Source organism: Botryllus schlosseri, chromosome 8 (assembly GCF_051294905.1).
Source record: "Botryllus schlosseri isolate E-star chromosome 8, Bs_hap1, whole genome shotgun sequence".
Lineage (NCBI taxonomy): Eukaryota > Metazoa > Chordata > Ascidiacea > Stolidobranchia > Styelidae > Botryllus > Botryllus schlosseri.
In genome coordinates this window covers 7,507,019-7,516,740 of record NC_137243.1, presented here as the reverse complement: position 1 = coordinate 7,516,740, position 9,722 = coordinate 7,507,019, and the positions used below count along the sequence as shown (strand labels likewise).

At 42.0% G+C, this 9,722-nt stretch overlaps 2 protein-coding genes across 3 annotated transcripts in view; one reads left to right on the top strand and one right to left on the bottom strand.

Annotated features, from left to right (window-relative positions):
* Positions 1 to 9,722, top strand: part of LOC145444097 (sodium/potassium-transporting ATPase subunit beta-1-interacting protein 3-like) — a 372,797-nt gene that overhangs the window by 98,720 nt on the left and 264,355 nt on the right. The gene's annotated exons all lie outside the window — the stretch shown is intronic.
* Positions 1 to 9,722, bottom strand: part of LOC145444077 (uncharacterized) — a 192,172-nt gene that overhangs the window by 56,933 nt on the left and 125,517 nt on the right. The window lies entirely within an intron of this gene.

Sequence of the window (9,722 nt, the reverse complement as noted above, 5' to 3'; positions counted from 1 at the left end):
ATTAAATCGCGCACCTAGCGCAAAAATTTTTCGAAAAATTGGCATAAATTTTAAAAAAATACTTCAATTTAGGTCAATTCACGAAATAATTTTGGGCCCTTTCGAACTCGCCCCCTCCCCAATTGGGGGGTTTGGGGTGCGGCAGTTACGGTCCTGTTCCCCACTACCCAGCACTTTTGTCATCACCGAGCAGCTATTTGCTGGTTTGACTACACAAGACACACACCACACCTGTACGCAAGAAAATCGCCTATAACTGCAACATAAAACGAATTGTGAACCGATACCAGTAACGCTCATAATTTCGCGAAAGCGTTATTTCACGTCAAATTAGTCGTACCGGATGTATTTGTGACGTCATCATTGGCCATCCAGAGTAAAAAATGAGGTTTTGTGAACAACACGAAATATAATTTTCGATACATACATTCCAGAGCAGTTAACTGGTAGCGGTAATTGCGCCCGTGAATATGCCGACTGTCCTCTATATAATTTTGAACAAGTGCGTCTATTCCCCACCAGAAACCATTGAATTCCCCACCAGTGGGTAATCCCCCGCCGTTTGGGAACCACTGCCCTAACGTATCAGGAAAACCCTAATTCGTGGAAGCAAACGATTCCAAATTGGTATTTTTTAATGGAGCGCATCATTTCCCTTTGTGGTGGTGGTTCGCATTTGTACGGGTAGGCTCAGATTGCAAGGACACTATTACATCAAAAACGAAAAATCCAAGTCACCCTGAATCGCGCTAAGCATGAAGAAAATTTTTAGGTTGAACTAAGATCTATCATTACTATACGAGAGGTGATTGTTAGTTTGCGAAATAATAGTTCCACAAACGTTATGATGGGCCATATTTACTGTGGTTTCATATGGGCGACAGTAGATTGATTTTCTAGACTTTATAGCACGACTGAGCCGATTTTATATCTTAATTGTCATTACCGCAAAAATGGGAGATTTTGGTCAAAATAGCCAATGGGTTATCTCCACAACAAGAGCCAATTTGGAAAAAACTAAGGTCATATTCGGAATCAGTGCCCTTCAGAACCCCCAAACCACTCTTACTTTGTCCGCCTAAAAATATGTGCTGACCAGTGTTATCGATACCTACGTAGGCTACTATAACTGTTAAACTGACTATTTCATGGAATCCAACCATCCCATATCGTATACGTCGGCTATATCGGGTGATAATCGTCCGTGGGCTCATAGAACATGTTTTTTGGAATGTATTTACACACTTATGACATAATTATACAATTAGAAAAACTCAATTATTTTTAAAAGGCTTTTGTTTGAAACATAAACAAAGTGTTTTGAACAGCCATTTGTTTTAAATCCAGCCCTACATACCGATACATTTTCTGAAAGAGGTCATCGGGGTAAAAAAGGTCAAGAACCCCTGTTCTATAGCAAAGCTATCATCCAATTCACATAGTGCGTTCGAATCCTTATACGGTTGAAAATACATGTCTTCTCGGACGTAGTAACACGAACACCATCTTGACCGGCCGCATATGTGATTAGGCCTATTTCTCTCCCGGTTTTGATAGCGTGTCTATAACTGCTTTTCAAAACTACTTACTTAAGTTTTCAAAGCCGGCATATTCTGCTTTTGCTAGTTTCGGGATTCTTCGAAAAGCACTTCTATATTCGTATCCAGAGAAGAAGTCTACGTCTTTACTTCTACCCGAGTAGCTTTCTTGACTACTTTGACCACTTCTAGTTATTGGCTAATACTCGATCATCTGGTTTGAACGCAGTCCGCCAATATATAAGGCGGCTTCACGAGTCGGTGAAATCGAAGCTCATACGTATCACGATGGCCATTGACACTGGAAAGGTTAAAGCAGGAGTGCTAATCATTTGGATACCGAGGAGCGACCACATCAATTGCATTGCATTGTAGGCCAGTCACGTTATTTACAAAATCAGTATCAAAAGAATCCAATTAGAAAATCGAGTGATGTCGCGTAACGAGCGAGAAGGACTCTCCCGGGGATGACTGAGTGATCTTAATAGCATTATCACCAGAGGTGGTCAGTAACGAAGTATTTCTACTTTTTCGAAGTACTCAAGTAGTTTTCTTCTACCTCTGGTACTTACTCAAGTAGATCTGATTTTTGCTACTTCTACTTCGCAATATTTTGTGATCTACTTACTTACTTTTCGCTATTTTCAGTTTGTCAAGTAGAAGTAGTTCTATCATCCAATCAGGAAGATAGCCTGAGGAATTTCGGGGCTGTTTTCACGGAGTACCAACATTTAATTTCCATAAAAGTTGAGTAAAATCCAAAATTTTCGTTGCGCTTCGCGCGCAGTGGATACGGAGTTACCAGTATGATTTCACGTAAGTATCGATGAATATAATTTAGGTAGCGGCACTGGCGTAGCAGCATGTGCTGCCGCCCCTGGCTTTCTTGAAAATGCCGCCCCCTAGGTAGACCTCATCAAATTTCGACATAGATTGATGTTCAAGTAATCTTGTCAATAGGAATAATTACAAATAATATGCCGCTTCTCAGCTTCACCGTCTCGACGTTAATGACGCCAAAAATAATAAAAAACAAGAAATAGCGAACGAATGTACTGTACAAATAGAAAATCAATGGCCGCCTCAAAGCAAAAGCAGCGATAATATCCTCAAATTCAAGTTTTTGAACGTAGTCTCTTTCTATAGACAGAATGGATGAAGCTGATAGCCGATCATTATTCATGAATCACGATAGTACTAAATATATAAGACTTAATCAGTTTGAGCTTTGAGAAGCTCCTCAGACAGCTCGCAGTAGAAACACCAATGTTCAGATAAAGTTTCAGACACGAGCATAAATACGGTGTCGAATCAAGTAGCTTTGCATTAAACAACCACTGTAAAACATCAAACGTTGTTGCACTACGATCAAACGTGGTTTCACTGCTCCGCACCAGCCTCTTAACCCTTTTAAAATCTCAAGTTGAACAACTTCATATGATTATAACTTAATTTGTGTTCGTCCTAGAGCAGTGGTTCGCAACTTTTTTTTAGACACGCCCCTCTTTAGGATAGTGAAAAATTCCGCGCCCTCGTATCGTCATATTACAAGATCCAACCGGGATGCTAGCAACCCTAACAGATTGTTTGATGGCATGGAAGGTTATGACTGTTGATGAGAGAATTCAAAAATAAGAAACTGGGTCTATATATAGAGAAACACGCGTGAATTGGAGGTAAATCGCGCATAGCGCGAAAAAAATTCATTTGACCGATTCTTCGCGCCCCCTCTTAAGATGCTTTCACGCCCCCCCCCCAACGGGGGCGCGCCCCCAGGTTGAGAACCCCTGTCCTAGAGGCCTCATATTGGTTTGTACGAAAATCTAGCAATCTTCTGCTTTATATGATCCCTAATTCGTGGTATAAGGCATGACAATTTTCGCAGCTAACTCCAAAAAGTCCACCTCGTCGTCATAAGTGCTTCTAAAAGCGCTGGTGAATAAATTGTGACTTTCGCTTTGCAGCAGCGCGTGGGAATTAAAAAATCCAAATATATCATTTAAGTGGTGAATGCCGGTAAACCTAGTTTCAGCTTCAAGTTTAAATCTGTCCTATGCTTGAAACATGCATCGTCTAAATCAGTGCTCTTCAACCTTTTTCGACGTGGTACACCCTTTTAACGTTTGCTCAAAACTCGTACACCCCTGTTCATTATAGGGATCCTCAAGAATGACTTTTTTCCTCCAATCGTACTGGCTACTTGATAAAATTGTTAGGTTACTAACTTAAACCTACACACCAAATTTGGTTCAATTCCAACCAGTAGCCGCATGGCTACGGGAGAAGAAAGTTTCTATTTATTATATAAAAATAAAAACCGAAAAATGTGAAATTTTTCTGTTCACACCAGGAAAGTACTAGGTTGTCTATAAAAATGATGTTATTCAAATTTGGTTCAATTCCAACCTGTAGAAGCGGAGTTATTGCCGTCAAAAAAATTGGATTTGAATAAAATAGTATTTGGTCACAGAGTCCATTCGCAGCCAGTTAGGCCGCCCGCCACGCAAATTGGACTTTATTTCGTGTCAGCCCCAAAACAGCATGGCATTACGAACGATAATCAACCTCAACGTAACAGTATTGGGGAAAGAGTAGAGCAGGGCCGTAACAGCACTTCGTCAGCCCCCCCCCAAATGTTGGTCCTGGGCCCCCCCATAGGGTGATAAACCTTACTTCTAGGAGGATTCGTCCCCTAGACCCCCCGGCAGGCTATACCCCGTTTAACGCGGCTTATCATCTACATTGGGGGGGGGGTTAGTGAATTAGCTTTTGTCGCCTAAGCGCTCCAGGCGCGAAAAATTTCTAGAATTCATGATTGAATCGGTCAGTATGGTCGGGAACTGCATATATATTGTTATCAATAATAGTTAATCATCTTCGGGCGTATACCCGTTGGCAGGAACGAAACAGCACCTCGTCTGAGAACCCAACAACTTGGGTCTTGGGCTCCCATAGGATGATAAAACGACCCCCCCACCAATCACGTTGTTCGCGTTTGTCACGCAACCATCTGTACCGTATAGTGAGCAAGCGCGAAGCGCGAAAATTTTCGTTAATTTATGATAAAATCGGTCAATCAGATCGGCAATTGCATATATATTGCTATCACTTTCTTGTCCTCTCTACTCACGTAATTAGATCTACCGGTAGAGCTGAGTGAAGTGTCTTGAAGACGGGAGGGCCTGTAAATAATATTTAAACATATTCGGGCGGGCGGACCCGTTGATATGACTTCGTTACATGATGTTATTTCGTGACTTCCAGTCTGCTAAATCAAAAAATTTAGAATCGCATGAACGTACTAAACTGAAAGACGCACACGATTTCAAATTGGTATTTCTTTACTGGCGTAAATTTTTTCTCAGCGGGATGGTATTTGTCTTGTGAGGTTCAGATTGCCAAGACGGGAACATTCGGCGTCAGTCATTTAGGCGCCTATGAACAATTAAACCTATAAGTATTTTGTAAATATAACGGTCTTCGGTCAGCATAACGGCATAGTCCTTTTCGACAAAGGTTTTCTCGCTGCCGATCGTTCAGGCAGACTTCTTGGAGTATCATGTTATATGGCTTAAAACTTGATTGTATGCCTTGGTGGGTCGTGGCGCGGTAATAGTACAATACCCAAAAATAAAGATAAATGGCCTCTTGAATTCGCGCGCAGCGCGAAGAAATTTTGAAAAAATTGCATAAATTTTCAAAAAAGACTCTATGATTTATGCTAATTCACGAATTAATTTTGGGCCCCCTTCGAGCTCGCCCCCCCCCAATTGGGGTGTTTGGGGTGCGGCAGTTTCGGTGCTGAGAGTAGGTAAAGCTACTGCTGCAGAAGCTGTAATTCAGATCAGCGATGATAGCAGGCGCACCAGCCTACTGCGTATCAAGCCTGCCTCACACCACACACAGTCGATAGTAGCACATGGGCTGCAAGAGATGTCAGTAACCTCAGATCGTATGCCGCTATACACAGTCTATTGTCGCTAATTTGCCTCACTGATAACAAAATACTAAATTGCAAATGTATGGCGAAACATTGGACATAAAATCGGCATTTTAAAACAAAAGGGTTTCGATTTCAACAGGGAAGCTGTTTCGACCCTGGCTGGCTAAGTCACTTCATTTATGTGCATTGCGGTATTTATTAACGTCGGGTAGGAAGTACCGATTCAAGAAGTCTGAGCTATCGCGGTGGTTTCCTCAAAAATCACTAAAAGACAAATTACTAGCTGAACACATGTTTGTTAACTGCATACTTTCCAGCACAAAACGGAACCATTGGTCTATTGCCGACGACTAAATGAATAGGAGAAATATTTGCCTATGACATCACAATCAAGCGGTGTACAGAATTACATTTGAGATAACATCGTACCATATTGCTCATTAACCTATGCGTCAACCTGTACTGACCCATAAACCTGCCTTTGTGATAGCTAGCCATCGGCTCATTGTAATTCGGATCTGGTACACCCCTGTACACCCCATCCTAGTGGTACACCCTTTGCAAATTCTGGTACACCCTAGGGTGTACGACCACCCCGGTTGAAGAGCACTGGTCTAAATTCTTCAACAACACTGAGGCCAGCATCTTCTGTTTGTTCGCCAGACATTCTCCTTTTTCTGCGAACTCTCCGAACAATCGGCCGTGACGGCTATTTCGGAGTGATTCCATCGCCGTGTTAACATATTAATTCGTGTTTTCGGAATCAGCGCGACACTAGCTTTCGATTGAGTCCTGTTTGATTAAATTTTAGCTGACGGGACGCCAGCTATAGGACTACCAAGCACTCTTCTTTAAGCCGGCTGTCTACACGCCGCGCGAGATAGTGTAATGGTGATGCGTCCGGCTTCTTGATCGGTAGGTTGTGGGCCCGATCCCCGGCCGGGTCAGACCGAAGACTCGAAAACTGGTATCCGCGGTTATCCCGCTAGACGCCCAGCAATCACGGAGGAGAAAAAAACGTGGTGCGGACTAGATGACCTTACTATAAAGCAGTGTTGGGATGACTCGAGTCATGACTTGACTCGAGTCAGACTCGAGTCACCTTTTTCGCATGACTTGACTTGACTCGAGTCACTTTGCTAAAATGACTTGACTTGACTTGACTCGGCGTATCAGAAATGTGGATTGACTCGTGACTCGGAGCAAAATTCACGAGTCAATTTCAAGTCATCAAGTAATCGGTGTCGATATAAATCACAGTATCTTGCATATGTTCGGATTGTTCGCGAAACGCTTGTGTGACCCATGAAAGCGACCAATCATTCAATGACCGTGCGTTTCACTGAGCCTCGATTGTTCTCTCACAAATAAATTGACCGCAAACGAAGTGATAGAAGCTTACAGTATATGTTGTCGTAACTCAAGCAGTAAAGTAATAGAATAGCAAAATGTATATTTCTGTTATCTGTTCTTACCATAACCAAACCTCTTGTTTTATTGAAATTCAAGTCGAATGTAGTTTATGTAGTCCTCAACCATTGTCGCAGGCTCCAATAGTATCGTATCTATTTGTAACTAGGTAGGCTACAATGTATTGCATCATTATCATTCCGATTCTCTATTCTCTATTTTGGCTGGTAACCCTAAACTGAGACTATGCAATTACGTAGTTTACCAGTTCTACGCATATGTGACCGATACAGCACCTTCTTGCGCTTATATTTAACTCTATATTCGTTCATCGGTTCGGAATCAATGACCACTCGAACTGTATTTCAGACAGCTAGCAAATTGAAATGACGTATTCATGCCTCATACGTACTTCGAAAGGGCAACTTGACTTGAAATGTGACTTGACTCGTGACTTGACTTGACTTGACTTGACTTGACTCGAGTCACCTCCAAAAATCGAGTGACTTGACTTGACTCGAGTCACCTTTGAAAATCGATTGACTTGACTTGACTCGAGTCAAAATGTGCAATGACTCGAAATGACTCGTGACTCGAAGGTAGTGACTTGATCCCAACACTGCTATAAAGTCCTTATCGCATCTCCGTCTTCAAACCATCACGATGATGCAGGCATCTCTCTCACTGTGCAGCCTCATTTTGCCGCCCCCTTGGAGCCTGCCGCCCCTGGCGCAGAGCCAGAACCGCCAGGTGGCTGCTACGCCACTGGGTAGCGGGTTGGCGTGATTCCGTTCACACCACATTGCCGCCCTTCGCCCATATGAAATAATTCATCGCAGTATATATGGCTCATCATAACGTTTGAAACCGATGTTTCGTAATCTAGCATTTACTTGTCATATCGTAATCTAGCATGTCCATGGCGCTTCCTAACCTGGAAAAGTGGACTCCGACATTTTTGTTAGTTTTACAGCTGTTTCAGCACACCACCTTTGAAACTTTCTGGACTAAAGGCATGAAAAACGTGTTCCACTTTTATAAGTAGTATTTATGTTTCATTTTCAATTCCCAGTATCATATATACTTTGACTTATAATTCAGTTCCTTTTTATGGATAACATACATGTTGAAGTATGAAAGCAAGTCTGGTAATGCCTTTAACTTCCGTAAATAAAGCTACACTATATGGCATTTTTACGGTCCACCATATTTTTTATTAACGTTTACTAATCGCGCAAAGTGTTTACACCGTATCCGATACAACTTCTCCGTATTGCTCTTCGACTAAACTACGGACCTTATGATATGGGGGATGGCGCCATACCATACTCTTTTCTAAAACGTGCTGTTCGAGAAAACAGGATAAGTATCGCATTTCCATATCAATCCTATCATTTTCATCCCATGATGTGGACGAATGCTTATGCTATCAAAAACTGGATACCTGCTGGTATTCATCAATGTGAATCAAGCTCATCACCTTTCGCATAGCTCAATTTGCACCTTTATACAATCCATGTGATCGTTTTCACAACTACTTACTTGAGTACTTTTAAAGTCAGTCAATTCTACTTCTACTTCAAGTAGTTTTAGGTTGCTCATGGAAGAAGTACTTCTACTCGTACTTGAGTAGATTTTTCGTCGCTACTTCTACTTGAGTACCTTTCTTGCCTACTTTGACCACCTCTGATTATCACCCAGCTTCTAACTGCAAGACTGACTATTAGACAGGTACCTTTACAAGCCGAAATCGAAGCGTATTCCTTCGGCAGCCTACATGCATGCCTGCTATCAAAACAATGCAGGAACCGTCGCTGGGCTCAATCAGGTATATCATAACACCACAATCTTTATCTGTGTGTGAAACATACGATGTTTGTTAAAACCATAGAAGGCGATGTTTGCAATTTTCATGAGTTGAACCGACTCCGAGGGAGGTCGTAAAAGACACTGGGGAATGAAGGACCTTATATTATCGTCTGCATCGCCGTCGGTACTTCCTACCAGAGGTGGTCAAAGTATTCAATGTCGCTACTCAAGTAGAAGTAACGTTGGAAATTTTACTCGAGTAGAAGTAGAAGTGGCGTTTCACAAGTAAGTAGGTATTCCATGCCTATTTTTGCCCAAGAAACTGAAAACTGTCAAGTAGAAGTGGTCTAAAATCATAACTACCTAATAAGTAGTTTGAGTAGGACAAATCTAGTTCAAGTACTCCAGAAAGTAGAATTACTTCGTTATTTACCATCACTGCTTCCTACTTCGACGATGATGAGCAAGGTCACCTAGTCAGCGAACCCAATTCTCCACTGCGTGCAATAACAGGGTTGCGAATGCACCAGTCGCGAACACCAGTATAAAAGCTAGGATTTGGTTTGACCCGACAAGAGTTCTAGCACACAGCCTGCCACTACCCTCTTTCGATCGTTCCTTGGTTCAGGTGAAAAACAATCCGCGTTTCAACTTTTCAAACCTTTGCTTGAGCAATAACTCAACAGAAACAGGGCATAAAAACCAGTGATGAGCGGATAGTGCTTTTCGAGACTCCGAAGAGCTCAATCCCAGACTACGAAGAATCTCGTCAAGTATCCGAAACATAATTAACTACAGACAATGCCCAACGAAAATGCCTTGCTAGATCACTACGTTAAGATAGCTCGTGGTCAGTCATACCGTTTTAACCACATTATTAGAATGGCAAGCATGGTACACTTGGTAATGTGTTTTACTAAATAAATGTGATAATATGGTTGGCCTTATAGTATTGTCTACTCTCTAGTCCCCAATTGCAGTGCAGATGGCTGATTTCTATGCACTTGGCAATCATTTTTGCA